The sequence below is a fragment of the Balaenoptera physalus genome, assembly GCF_965194825.1.
Source record: "Balaenoptera physalus genome assembly, chromosome: 18".
NCBI lineage: Eukaryota > Metazoa > Chordata > Mammalia > Artiodactyla > Balaenopteridae > Balaenoptera > Balaenoptera physalus.
This window is the reverse complement of record NC_138899.1, coordinates 31593962-31608732: the sequence shown is the minus strand read 5'-3', so window position 1 is coordinate 31608732 and position 14771 is coordinate 31593962.

Sequence of the window (14771 nt, the reverse complement as noted above, 5' to 3'; positions counted from 1 at the left end):
GCAGGACTTCTAATAAGAAACTGAAATCCTTCCCCACTGTGACTCAGTACCTACTCTTCCACTCCTAGTCCTTCCCTTTCACCCTCCCCATGACCCCAGAGTGCATAAAACTTCCAGAGCCTTGTTCATGGAGACGACCTCACCTCTGTGCTGGTCCACCTGACCCTGGATCGAGGTGACATTCCATGGGGGAAAATGGAACAGTGCTTCGTTCAGTATTGAACTCCTGCTTATACCATCTGGAGCAAGTGGTTAAAGGCTTACCTCTTCCTTTAATATATATATGCATATGTATAGTTGATTTACATGTTGTGTTAGTTTCAGGTGTACAGCACAGTAATTCAGTTACATGCCATTTGCAGCAACATGGATGGACCTAGAGATTATCATACTAAGTGAAGTAAGTCAGACAAATATCATATGATATCACTTATATGTGGAATCTAAAACAAAAGAAAGATACAAATGAACTTATTTTCAAAACAGAAATAGACCTACAGACATAGAAAACAAACTTATGGTTACCAAAGAGGAAAGGGCAGGGAGGGGTAAATTAAGAGGTTGGGATTAACATACACATACTACTATACATAAAATAGATAAACAACAAGGACCTACTGTATAGAACAGGGAATTATACTCAATATTTTGTAATAACCTATAAGGGAAAAGAATCTGAAAAAGAATAGATATGTACCTCTTTCATTTTTGACTTTTTGCCTTAATTGGCTACTCAGACATCTGAAAGCTTACTCTTTCTCTTCCAGATCAGCCAAGCTCGTGACACAAAAAGCCCACCAGGAGTTGAAATAAAACTGGAAGTTGTGGACCCCACTGAATTTCCTTGAAGCAAACTTATAGACCAGTTTCAGGAGAAGAAGGACAACTGATCTCAACAAACAATATTCCCATTTGTTTCTCAAACTCCACTTAATTTCTTCTAACTTCTAGCTTTCATAGTTGTCATCTTTGGCGAGCTTCCATGGTAGAAAATGGTTTTGTAGTGTGTCTGCTATATGCTTACCAAATCATAAAGTAGTTGTGCTTTTATTTCATAAAAGTATACAAAGAACATAAATACTAATCAGATACTAACATCCCATCCATCGTACATACTCATATGTTTGATGAACAACTGACTGACAGAATAAATGAATGAATGACCAGATAACCATACAGCAACCTCAGTATTGAACCTTGGTATGAAAGCAGAGAGTAGCAGTAAGTAGAGTGTATGTGGTGATTAAGGAGTCTGACAGGGGAAGGAGAGAAAAAAAGAACAGCAGGTAGTAGGGAGGAGAGGAAAAAACACAGGAAGGAGAAAAGGTAATACCTTCTGTTTTTACCTCAAAAAACCAATTCTTTGTCTCCTGATTGATGTTTTAGAAAGCTTAATATGCTTCTGAAGAACAAGACCAGGAAATTGGAGAATGTCCCCAGCACTACCCTGCTGACTTCCACCAACTCTAGCTTGAATGAAATGAAAAATCAAAGTATAGCTATGTTTCATTTCCAATGGAAGCTAAAAGGTTTTTTCCCTTCATTTTTTTTCTCCATAAAATATTTTACCCTTTGAAAAACTAATACTACATCTGGGTCCACATGAGTCATCTCCCTTCAGTAAAAATAATTTTGACCAATGTTATGCTGGATATTTCATTGTCTAGTCAACAAAAACATGGTAATTGGTATGAATGTCCAAAAATCAAAGCCTTTCAGAAATGATAGGCTTGATTTAGCCCCACTGGCATGGCTCTCATTAATTCAGCGAGGACTGTGTAGTACAAATGTACAGATTCCTTTATTCATCACTGTAATGACCTCAGTGAGCCTCACTGAAAACGTACATGACAGATCAGGTAGGGAATGCTGCTGAAGAGAAAATAGCAAATGAGAGCCGGATAATATCAAACTTACCTTACAGAAAACATTAAGTAATCATTATTTGAATAAATTATGTATTTCAGTATTTAAGAGCCTTGGAAGGGCAAATATACGTTTCACTAAATGTTTAAAGACTCTGAATTAAGTCTGAAAGGAATCCCTCTTCATTATTTTGTGCTAACATAGGTCCGATGGATTCCTTTGGGCGAGAATATTTAAATAAACTCACTTACAAAACCCATGCAATAGATTTCCGCCTTGATGGCCACCACCATCACTATTTCCACTTCCCACCATACCCATTCCCACCACACATGCACACCTGCAGTGCTATGGACTGAATGTCTGTAACCCTCCAAATTCATATGTTGAAATGCTAACCCTCAGTAGGAGGTTAGGAGGTGGGGCATTGAGACGTGATTAGGGCATGAGGGCAGAGTCCTTATGAGTTGGATTACTTCCTTTATAAAAGGGACCAAAGTGAGCTCCCTTGACCTTTCTGCCACATGAGGACATGTCGAGAAGACAGCGCTCTATGAACCAGGAAGCAGATCATCACCAGATACCAAATCTGGCAGTGCCTTGATCATGAACTTCCTAGGCCGAACAACAAATGTTTAAGTCTCCCAGTCCACGGCACTTTTGTTATAGCAGCCTGAATGGACTAAGTAAGGCATGTACCCATATGTGTGCATACACACAGACTCACATACAGAAAGTGAGGTTATGCTGTCGAGAAATCTTTCCTACTGTACAGAAGGAGAACAGTACTGTGTCACTGAGAAGAGGATTGGAGGGAGAGGAACCCATAATTAGTAGAGGGAAGAAAAACATAAGACAATGGGGAAAAGTTGTGAGAGGATTTGAAAAAGAGAATGATGTACATGGGAGGGAGGTCAGAGCAGAATCTAGAGACGGGGTCCAGTGGAACCCCAAGTGTGCCCTACTTTACTACAAAGTAAGGAGTTCATTTTAAATCTCATCCAATGGAATATAATTACTGAAGGAACAAAAGTGATTTTCATCTATAAAACTGTTTTAGAGGTTAATGGTCAGAAAAGTGAGTAAGGCACAAGGTTGGCCCTTAATGGCATAGCAGGATTTAAGTTTTGAGAAGCTAATCGTCATAATATTGGGAACTTAGGAACATCTATCCTCAGCCATAAGAGTCCTATTAGCCTGGATATCTAGTGGATCTCTTAGAATAAATGATATCGAGGATTTTGAAAAGGTTGGTGGTGTGGTACCAAGGTGAGGGGATTAAGACTTGAATGGGCTGTGTTAAAAAACTGAGAGCAAAACAAACCATCTTTTGGGAGTCCCACAGGGAATTAAAATGTTCGTAAGAAGAGTGTGCCTCATATCTGCTTTTCCGGTGGAAACAGCACGTATAATGAAGGTGTGTGACCATTCCACAGTGAAGGTGAAGTCAAGCATCTTCCTTCAATGACAGGCTGCGTGCAGCAGTGAAGACCACAAGGGTGGAGGAAGGTCAGCTTTTGTGACTAAAGCGAGAACCTTTGGCTTGTCTTGAGAGTTCTTCCGATGGGTTATACAAACTCAAGAATATTTCCCCTTTTATTGCTATTGTGACCAGTTCCTTTGACTGACCTCTGGTGATTCAAGGCAACCTAGGGATTCCCAGACGAGGCAATGATCACAATAGGACAAACCAGGAGTTAAATCAACTCATGTAACAGAGGAAGCTTGGGTCATGCTCAGAGTAAAGTGCTTCAAAATTTAAAATAAACAAACATGAAAGAGAAAATCATCTTTGTTTCATAGACTATAAATAATGCAGCAATCTTCCAGAAAGAAGTCAGTTTTTTATTTAAGACCATGTTTGTTAGTTGAGCTGTGGAAAACTACATCATGCCCAGAAATCTGGTAATCTTATTTTTTAAATTGTCTGAAATTCTATGTTACTGCATCCCTGAAGAGATGGGAACAGCTGATTTTTGTCCGGAATTTGTTGCTTTATAGTTTTTCAGCTACGTGATGTGAAAATGTCCACTCCTATTTATGTGACTGCGACACTTATAAATGTCCCATTCAGTTATTTGGGTAAATTTGTTCTTACTTCTCACAAATTGTTCTTCATAACATTTGGTAGACAAAGCTTTTAGCAGCCAGATAATCAAATTCACCCTTGCTGAGCTCAAACGTGTTAGGATTATGAGTGATGGAAGAATAAAGTACACTGAAAAGTAGCTTAGATTAATCTCTTGGACGTTGGTTGAGCATGAGCGCCCAAGGATGCGTTTGAAGGATTCACTGAATCGCAGCCTGAAGCAATGTAACATCACAGCAGAGAGCAGAGAAACTATAGCTGAGAGAATGTTCTAGTATGTACAGTCAAGGCAGTCAAGGACAGGTTTACTTAGTTTGAGCAAAATTGCTGTCTACTGCACCAGAGCACCATTCTTCAAATAGCAACAAGGCCCATAGCATAGTCACAAGCAACAGATGTTAGGAAAATTCTTTAAGTCTTATCAATGTGATAGGGCTTTAGAGTCAGATATTATGTATTTAGCTGCATAGAAAAATAATTAGTGCATTGACTTCATTTTCAAAATAAATTCGTGGTAGGTATATAGGACACACACAGTACTACAACCCTAGGATAAAACTATTTGATGGAAATCAGAATTAGGATTGAGAAAATAAGATGTATTCATGCCAAATGAAATGGATTAAGCACATCAATTGTTAAATTATGAGGGAGTCTCACAAATTGGTTTCGTGCCATGGGCTCCAAAGAGGGATACTATGTCCCTAGTATAATTAGGGATCTTGGTAGATTGTAAAAATGTCCAGCAGTCATTTCATACCCTTTATCCATGTCTTTGGTAGCACTGTCCCACACTGACTCTAGACCCTTGTGATCTGTCTGGTAATTTGCCTTGGCCAATCAGACACTAGCAAACATGATGTAGGCAGAGACTCAGAAAGTGTTTGCATTTTGGGGCTTGCTCCCATGTTCCTATTTGGAACCCTGAGACTCCCATGTGAAGAAGTGTTGACTAACTAAAGGATGAGATACTATATGAAGTAGAAATTAATTATCCAAGATGAGGTTCGCCCAGAACAGTAAGGTGCCAACTGCCAGACATGTGACTGAAGAGGTCTTGGACAAAATAATCCTGAATGAGCTGGCCTCAAAGAACTGCCAAGCTGATTCACAGAATCATTAAAAAAATTGCAACTAAGTTTGGGTATGTTTTATTATGCAACAAAACCTTACCATTACATGCTTAATGTAATAATAATATTACTAACAACTGAGGGACTGCCATGTAATGTGTCAGACACTATGCTAGGTGATTCACATACACCATTTCTGACCTTTAAACAAGGTCGGTGTTCATAACACCATTTTACAAATGATATAATTTATGATGTAAGGTATGAATCTAGTCATGCAAATAGTAAGTAACAATGCCAAGATTCATCCCCAGGTCCACCAGGCTCTGAGTTCCATGCCCTTTCCATTTCGCCAGGTTGCTGATGGGGGTACCTCTCGAATAGGGGAATGAGGCACAGACTTAGACGAGTTGCTCAGATTTTCTCAAAGGGGTAAAGCATTTCACACTCAATCTACTCAGGAATTTCTTCATTTGCCTCATGCCTAGCTGAGCAAAATATTTTTTTAATTGAAGTATAGTTGATTTACAATATTATATTAGTTTCAGGTGCACAACACAGTGATTCAATATTTTTATAGATTATATTCCATTTAAAGTTATTACAAAATAATGGCTCTATTTCTTTGTGCTGTAAAATATATCTGTGTTGTTTATCTAGTTTATACATAGCAGCTTGTATGTCTTAATCCCTCACCAACACTTGTTATTTATGGTCTTTGTGATGACAGTCATTCTGACAGGTGCGAGGTGATATCTCTTTGTGGTTTTAATTTGCATTTCTCTGATGATTATCTATGTTGAGCAGCTTTTCATGTACTGTTGGCCATCTGTATATCTTCTTTGGAAAGATGTCTATTCATGTCTTCTGCACATTTTTTTTATTGGGTTGTTTTTCTGATATTGAGTTGTATAGCTGTTTATATATTCTGGTTATATATTGAACAAAATACTTTCAATATATATGTATTTTCTGAACTGATGTGAAAAGAGCTAAAACGCATTTCAGAACAAGCTGGTCTGTCCAGCTCATCTGCAAATAAGATAGATAGTGGTAATTGAACAGGCTTTTGTGTCAGAAAACATGAATTTAAATCCTAATTGAGCTGCTCTTTAGAATATGTCACCACAAGTTCCTTACAATCTTAATTACCTCAGTAAAAAGCAGGAAATGCTTTCCTCACAAAATTATAATACAAATTAATGGAATAAAAAAGGAATTACAAATCTGGCCCTTAAAGGTATTCTATAAATAGTAAATATTATTACTTATAGACTGAAAACTGAAAGTTTTTAATATAAAATATGCAATTCACCATTGACCATATTAGCACATTTTGTATTGTATACAACTTTTTTTTGCAATCAAGGCATAATTGTCATATATACCAAAATATATTCCTTCTAAGACTGTGTATCAGATATAACTTTCTTCAATGTTTGATAATGACATAAATATTAGATTTTCTATTTGTAAATTTCTATGAATTCATATTTCTGAATTTATTGGTCATTACAGGAAATACTTTTAAATATCCCATTTTTCTAGTTTAGCACAGTGGCATAATGTTTTGAAAAATTTTCTAAAAATAGTTTATAACAAATCAAAACATCTTAGCACAAATAAAAATTTTGTTTCACCATTCAGCAGTAGCTGGGGTCCATTAGGAAAATCCCTGTTTGTTCAACTAGTTGCAAATTTGATCAGAGGCAAGGGGTTCCCCCTCATACCTCCACAACCCACACAGAAGCCTTCCTACACTATTATTTATTACAGGGGTTTTACAAGTGTCCAGGACTGTTAGGCAGCACGTAGTCCAAAAGTGATGAGTAGAGAGATTCATGGCATAGTCATATCTCCCACACTGGGAAACTCACAAGGTTTCTACAAAAATGTTGAGAGCATCCCATATCTGTCATTGACGGGCTCTAAAATGAACACGTGAAACAAAAGCACCCAACAGATTTCATTTCTGTTTAAGGAAAAAGACTTTCTGCTCTCTTCCCATAGTTTTTCTCACCACTACCGTGGAGGAGCTAGGACCATAAGAGGAGCATCTACACCTTCCTCCCCCAGGAAATTTCCTCTAGCATGGGCAAAGCTTGAGTTGGGGAAATCATAGGAGATGAAAATGAGATTTTGCACTAGATTAGTTCTTAATAATACTACAGCTGATTGGAGAGCTATGATAGCTGTGTGGTGCTGGACTGGGAATGGCCATTACAGAAAAATAACACTATTTCATGTCCGTCCATCATGAATTCAGACCTTTCATTCAGCTGATGATATTTGATTAATTAGAAATTAGAGCCCTATTAAGTGATGAGGCCATATTTCCCTTCTATTATAAACTAGCTAAGCAATATTTTCTGGCTTATGTACTTCACAGAAAAGTGAGGATTAACTAAATTTCTATTTGGAGAAATTTCTTTATAGACTCTAAGAGTTATTTTTCTTACAAAGTTCCAGGGCTTTGGATTACTTAGGAGAGAAAAGAATATTCAGGAATAAAAATGATTTTTCACTGTAGTTGAAAAATAGATAATTTTATTTAAAAAAATTATTTTTGAATAATAAATTTATTTGAGGAAGAAAATTGTAGCAACAAACCAGCTAATTCCTTTGCTTTTAATACAACGCTTTATGACTACTTTAGAAAGTTGGGGCTCCATTTTTAGTCTAAATCTCATTAGGCAAGTCTGTAAGAAAACAACATTTACCTTGTAGATAATAATGAAATAAAAAGCCCATCTTAAGACACTTATTTGTTCTTATTTTAAGTTTTCTTTTTATTTATTATATTTGTATCAACAACATGTATTAAACTGTGTTTTTCTATATACCATGGTGATTTAAAAATGGGTATAGGAACATTCATCTGAAAAGATAATTATTTAAAGATTATAGAAAGTCCCCATTCTCACAAATACTAAATGAACATAAAATAGTGTCAAAGAGTTACGTGGCATAAGCAACCAGGGATCTGTAAACTCTTCATCCTGATTTATCCACACACAGAGATGTACACTCATCAAATGAAAGAAATTTACCATTGCCATATTAATTATGATAAATCTTACTACTATGACAGAAAAATATCAAAATCTCAGCAGCTTAACAAAAGAGAATTTTATTTCTCACTCATTTAGATTCCATCTAGCTGCTCTAACCATAAAGGTCTTAAATTTCTGGTTTCTCTTTATTCTTTTTCATTTCTGCCTGCAAACCAGCCAACCCTCTCCTGAGTTTCTATCTTCCGTGTGATACTTTGCTGAAAGAATATAACGAGAGCAGGTGTACACTATTACTCTAGCTCCCACCACTTCTAGGTCTCAGGCAGAGTAGGCATGTGATCTGCCCTCCTTTCTTCACTGGCGACAATTTTACTGGATGTTTCTTCTTAGTTTACTTTTATCTGAGAATGTCTTTATTTTGCCTTCATTCCTGAAGGATTCACTGGATTCTAGGTCAACAGGTTTACCACCCTCCTTTCCCCAATGCTTTTTTCAGCATTTTAAAGATGTTGTTGCATTGTCATCTGGATTCCATTGCTTCTGATGAGAAGCTTGAGGTCACTGGAATTGTTGTTCCCCTGTACATAAGGCATCATTTTTTCTCGGTGATTTTCAAGATTTTCTCTTTATCTTTGGTCACCAGGTTGACTATGATAGGCCTAAATGTGGTTACATGTGAGTTTATCTTTCTTGGGTTTCCTCAGACTTCTTGCATCTGTAAAATTTTGTCTTTTACAAAATTTAGGAAAATTTTGGCCATGATTTATTCAAATATTTTATTCTGCCCTATTTTTTGTCTCCTCCTGGGGAACTCTCATTATACATATGTTCTACTTTTTTATATTTTTCTACAGGTCCCCAAGACTCTTTTCATTTTCTTTCTACCTTTTCTCTGCTTTTCAGATCGAATAATTTGTATTGATCTATCTTCAAGTTCACAAACTACTCTGTCATCTCCATTCTGTTGCTAAACCCATCCCATGCATTTTTAGTTTCAGATACCCTTTTTCAGTTCCAGAATTTCCATAGGTTCTTTTTATAGTATCTATCTGCTGAGATTTTCTACACTTTTACTCATTACAAGCATTTTTTCTTCAGATTTGTGAGCTTAGCTATAATAGCTGTCTTTAAATTCTTCTTTGCTAAATCCAACATGTAGGTCATCTCAGAGGCAAGTCTCTATTGATTGTCTTTTCTCTTAAGAACGAGTTATATTTCCTTGTTTCTTTGTATTTAAAGTTTTTTGGGGTTGTATCCTGGATATTTTGAACGGTTTGAGTGGAGACTCTGGATGTTATCATATTGCTTTGCCAAATCTCGAGATCTTGTTGTTGTTGTTGTTGTTTGTAATAGTAGTTTTGCTGGACTCAAACTGAAAACTCCATCTCTTGGGTAGGAGTTAAAATAAGATTTCCATTCTCTAATTACTGGTTATGCTGCTTGATGTCTCCCCCGCATACATATGGTTCCGAGGTCAGCCAGAGATTTGGGCAGAGTTTACACATGGAATTTGAGGTTCCATCTCTCAGGATCTCTTCTTTCCAGGGTTCTTTCTCACTTTGCAACAGCTGTGTTTACCTGCAATCTATCCACTGGTTCTTCATCCCAGAAAGACTCTGGATGTTCTATCAGTGTTTTAGACTCAACCCATCACCCATTGAAGCCTATTGTTAGGCTAAAAGTAATAAGGATGGAGAATTCTTCTTGAGGCCATTATCTTCTTTCAAGTGTTGACTCCTTTCCAGAATCTACCTGCTTTTGTTCACTCTCTGGTGCATTCTGTAATTGTTTTTTCATCTTTCATTGCTATCTGAGAAAGGGGTCAACATGGTTTGGCTGTTCTGGAAGCAGAAGCATCTTTACCAAATGCTCTGCCCCCACATAACATGAATCTCCATTTTCCAAACCTCTGCCAACATCACTTTCCTGCCAACATCTGAGCACTGAGCTAATGCCCCATGTTTTAGATTTTTGCAATGAAAGCATCTCACTTCAGGATACAGATTTTTGTATTAATTATGATAACACCAGAATCTGGTAGATAAGCCCCGTCACTATGGTAGCTTAGCACAATTTTAAAGTTTTAATTTTTCTCATGTAACAGTCCAGCCAGTGTTGAGTGGTTTCCCTTGAAGTGATAAATCATGGGCCCAGGCTGCTGCCTTTACGTGGATCTATCACAGTGAACATGTGCCCTGGAAGGTCATCTCCATTCCAGCCAGCTGGTGAGGCAAAATCATGGACAACTGCATGGGAGTCACCTGGAAGTGACTATTGATAAAAATATAAACTATTTTTAACCACATTCCACTGCTTAAGACTCAGTCTCATGGTAAAAATCAACTAAGGAAATGTGGGAAATGCATTCTATATGTGTTACCAGGAGGAAGGGGGAATGGATTTGGTGACCAGATAGCCAGTCTTTTCCAAAACAGATGGATACTTTCTTATTGCTCACTATAGCCTAGTTTGTATGCTTAGATTTTCTGTGGGGTTTCCTCAGCTATTGTTCATTCCAAGTGCCCTTCACCAGCAGAGGTCATTATGCCCAGTGGAGGGTTTCTCTGGAGAATCATCAGTGAAGGAAAGGCTGGAGAGGAGGGGCCTGTTCCTGAGAACACCTCTGCATCATGTGACATTAAGTAGACAATTAGTAAAGCCATGGCTAAGTACTGTGATCACATTGCTTGAGGAAGGAGTGGATAGAAGAAGAAAAGTGTGTATAAGAAACCCCAAATATGTGGTTTTGGTTAAATGCTCAGATTTGGGTGGAGGAATCAGTGATATTTATTTATTTATAAATTTATATTTTGTATTGAGGTATAGTTGATTTACAATATTATATTAGTTTCAGGTGTACAAGATAGTGATTCAATATTTTTATAGACTATACTCCATTTAAAGTTATTATAAAATATTGACTATATTCTCTGTATATATCCTTGTATCTTATTTATCTTATACATAGTAGTTTGTATCTCTTACTCGCCTACCCCTTTCTTGCCCCTCCCCCTTCCCTCTCCCCACTGGTCACCACTCATTTGTTCTCCATATCTATGAGTTTGTTTTGTTATATTCGTTCATGTATAAGTGGTAACATATTGTATTTGTCTTTCTCTGTCTGACTTATTTCACTAAGCATAATACCCTCCAGGTCCATTCAAGTTGTTGTACGTGGCAAAATTTTATTCTTTTTTATTATGAAAATAACAAACATCCTGATTAAAAAATAGGCAGAAGACCTGAATAGACATTTTTCTAAAGAAGATATACAGATGGCCAACAAGCACATGAAAACGTCACTAATGATCAGGGAAATGCAAATCAAAACTACAATGAGATATCACCTCACGCTGTCAGAATGGCTATCAACAAAAAGACTACAAATAACAAATGTTGGTGAGGATGTGGAGAAAAGGGAACACAAGTACATTGTTGGGAAGGTAAATTGGTGCAGCCACTATTTATTTTCATAGTTATACTTGACATAAAGTATTATATTAGTTTCAAGTATACAACATAGCGATTTGATATTTTTATACATCATGAAATAATCACCACACTAAGTCCAATTACCATCCATCACCATACAAAGTTGTTACAATATTATTGACTATAGTCCCTCTGTGTATATTACACCCCTGTGATTTATTTATTTTATAGCTGGGAGTTTGATTCTCTTAATCCTCTTCCACTTCTGGGTATTTATTTTAAAAAAAACCCAAACACAAATTTGAAAAGATATATGTACCCCTATGTTCATTGCAGCACTATTTACAAAAGGTAAGATATGGAAGTAACCTAAGTTGCTTATCAATGGATGCCTGAATAAAGAAGATGTGGTATACAGTTACAGTGGAATACTACTGAGCCATAAAAAAGAATGAAATTTTGCCATTTGCAACAACATGGGTGGAGGGGGTAGTTCAGGTGGTAACGCGAGCGACGGGGAGCGGCAGATAAAGCTTCGCTCGCTCACTCGCCACTCACCTCCTGCTGTGTGGCCCGGTTCCTAACAGGTTGCCGACTGGTACTGGTCTGCGACCCAGGGGTGGAGATCCCTGATATAGAGAATTAGACCAAATGATCCTCTATACAGCCTTAAGAGGATTACTATGTTGCTTTATTCTCATTAGCACACTGGAGTTTAAATTTAGTGAATGAGTTCAAAACAAACAAATAAACAAATAAAAAATTCCCCTAATGCGATGTAATGGTTTTGGTGTCAGCCAGAATTAAGTTTGAATCTTGCCCCTGTATGTTAGCTGGTGTGTGATTTGGGGCAAATTACTTTCATTTTACTGAGCCTCAGTTCCTCATCTCTATGATGGGGAAAGTAAAATTTCCTTTGCAGGGTTATTGAGAGTTTCAACAGAGAGAATTAAGTAAATAACCTAGTATGGTGTTTGACAGGTTAAAAAAAGCCCCAATAAGTAGTAGCACACTCTTTTTATTAAAATGGTAGGGATTGAGGTCTAATGCAGGCATTAGTCTCTGTGCAGTGGTGCCTTTCTTAGTGCTTATCATGCATATAATTTGAATAATGAAATACACTCTTACAAATAATTTAACCTCTTAGGACCCCTAACCCTTTATGGGGGGAAAAAATCGGTGTATAAATAACTAAATAAATAGCTTAACAACTCTAGATTTTAGAGCCTGAGATATGCCAGAGGAAGAGCCTAATTAAAGTCACTCGAGCCTTAACAATCAATCAGAGACAGAGAAAGAAGCAGGGGAAGAAAAAGAGGTATGGGAGAGAAAGGAGGGGGAGAATGCAGCTTCTAAGTGATAAGTGAACTCCAAGATCATGGTTCAGTGGACTGTGGAGCAGCTTGTAATTTCTACCTCTGTTTCTCACAAGAGCAGTAGTTTCACAGCACCTCACCTATATTCCTGTAACTGAGAATTAATGCCATAGTGGATTGTTTCAACCAAGTTATGGTAAAACAACTTAACTTTTTATGATATGCTAGGGTGCACAAAATGCCTTCAGAACTACCATCTCACTTAATTCCTACAGCATCTAGATAATATGTAGAATTGGTAACCTCATAATTATAAAATTATCATTTATGGAGAAAAAGGCAAATGAGAATATTTAAAAACAGCAATGCTGTAGTGTCCTGAATATTTACCATATCTTGCTTTATTTGTACTGTGTTTAAGAACTATCCAACTATACTCCAATAAAGATGTTAAAAAAAAAAGGACTATCCAAATCAATTTACAACACTTGAAAGATAGTACTGATGCTGAGTTTTCTATTTTTAAAAATATTTCAGAGCTAATTTTTCTTTTGCCTTCACTTCATTTAGTAAAATAGATCAAGAGCTCCCAATTATCAGAAGCTATTCAACAGCTGAGCTAGAATTCACTCCAAATTCTTGACCGCCATTGTATATCCAGGATAGCAAGCCTTCTCCTTATGTGTCTTTTTCTCCCCAGAGGACCCAGGAGTCCATTTGTTTGTTTTAAATTATGATACCCAACATGCTTTGGTCTGGGACCTAAATGAGATCAGCAAGTGAAGATAGAAAGATGCAAAGTAAGTGAAAAATAATGAAGGTAAAGCTAACACATTTAGGGTGGAGGAGGAGAAGAGATATCTTCCCCACCCTGTATGGGTTCACAGAAATCAGTTCTCCCATATAACTTTTTCAGAATATTAAGAGAGGGGCTACATTAAAGAGATGAGAAATGTAGGAACTATCATTTAAAAACCCAAACACAGTGTTACAACTTTGGGAAACTTGTTTAACCTCTTGGGCTTCATTTTCCTAACCTGTAAAATAGTGATATGTATAGTACCTATTAGAATAGATAATGATAGTGTTTACTGAAGGGGGGTATAGTGAAGATTCAATAAATATTACATGACAAACACTTAGAATATTAGCACAAAATAAGAGTTAAATCAATCTTGCCTTTACTTATTATTATTTATCATTCTTTAATAAAAGCTACAATTAAGCACATGATAAGCTTGACCATTTGCTGCCTAATAACCCAAGTACTGGTATGCTACACTGGATTTATCATTTCTTGTCAGCCATCCTCTCTCACAGGATTGGCTTCTTTTAAAAGAACAAAACAATAACAAAGCATTCGGTAGCCATTTCTTAGGCTATTTTTTGTGGAAAGAAACCAAGACTCCATAAGACGTTTAGACAGATATTCTGTGAAATCTTTAGGAATCGTTTTAAGCCTCTCATTATAAACTGACATGTTCATAGTCAGTTTAAATCAATAATAATCAATAATAATTGAAGACAAGATACTAACTATATAGCCTCCTTGTTACTTTAACATTAACTGATAATATAACCACATTTATGTTTAATTTTTTCATGTTCATGTGAAGAACTAAAATAACGAATGCTTTTTACTTGATGCTACAAGCATAGGGTTATTTTGTAAGTTTGTTTGGCTTTTTAAAAAGGGTAAAGTAATGCTTTTTGAAATTTTAATTGGAGATTCTGAATTCAAATTCATAATGCTAGCAAGCAAATAATTTCCAAATATTTTACGAAGACAGTCCTAAGTACTATGTACACAACATAGTGACTGATTATAGCAATTGTGCATTTAGGGGTCATTTGGTGAAAGCTGGAACGAGAAATCCATTTAGTGATTACAGGTCACTAATTGATACCTTTGTAGAAAACTTACTGCCAGAGAGGAAGTTAGAGTACAAGGAAATGTCCTGTTGCAAACGCTATTCAATCT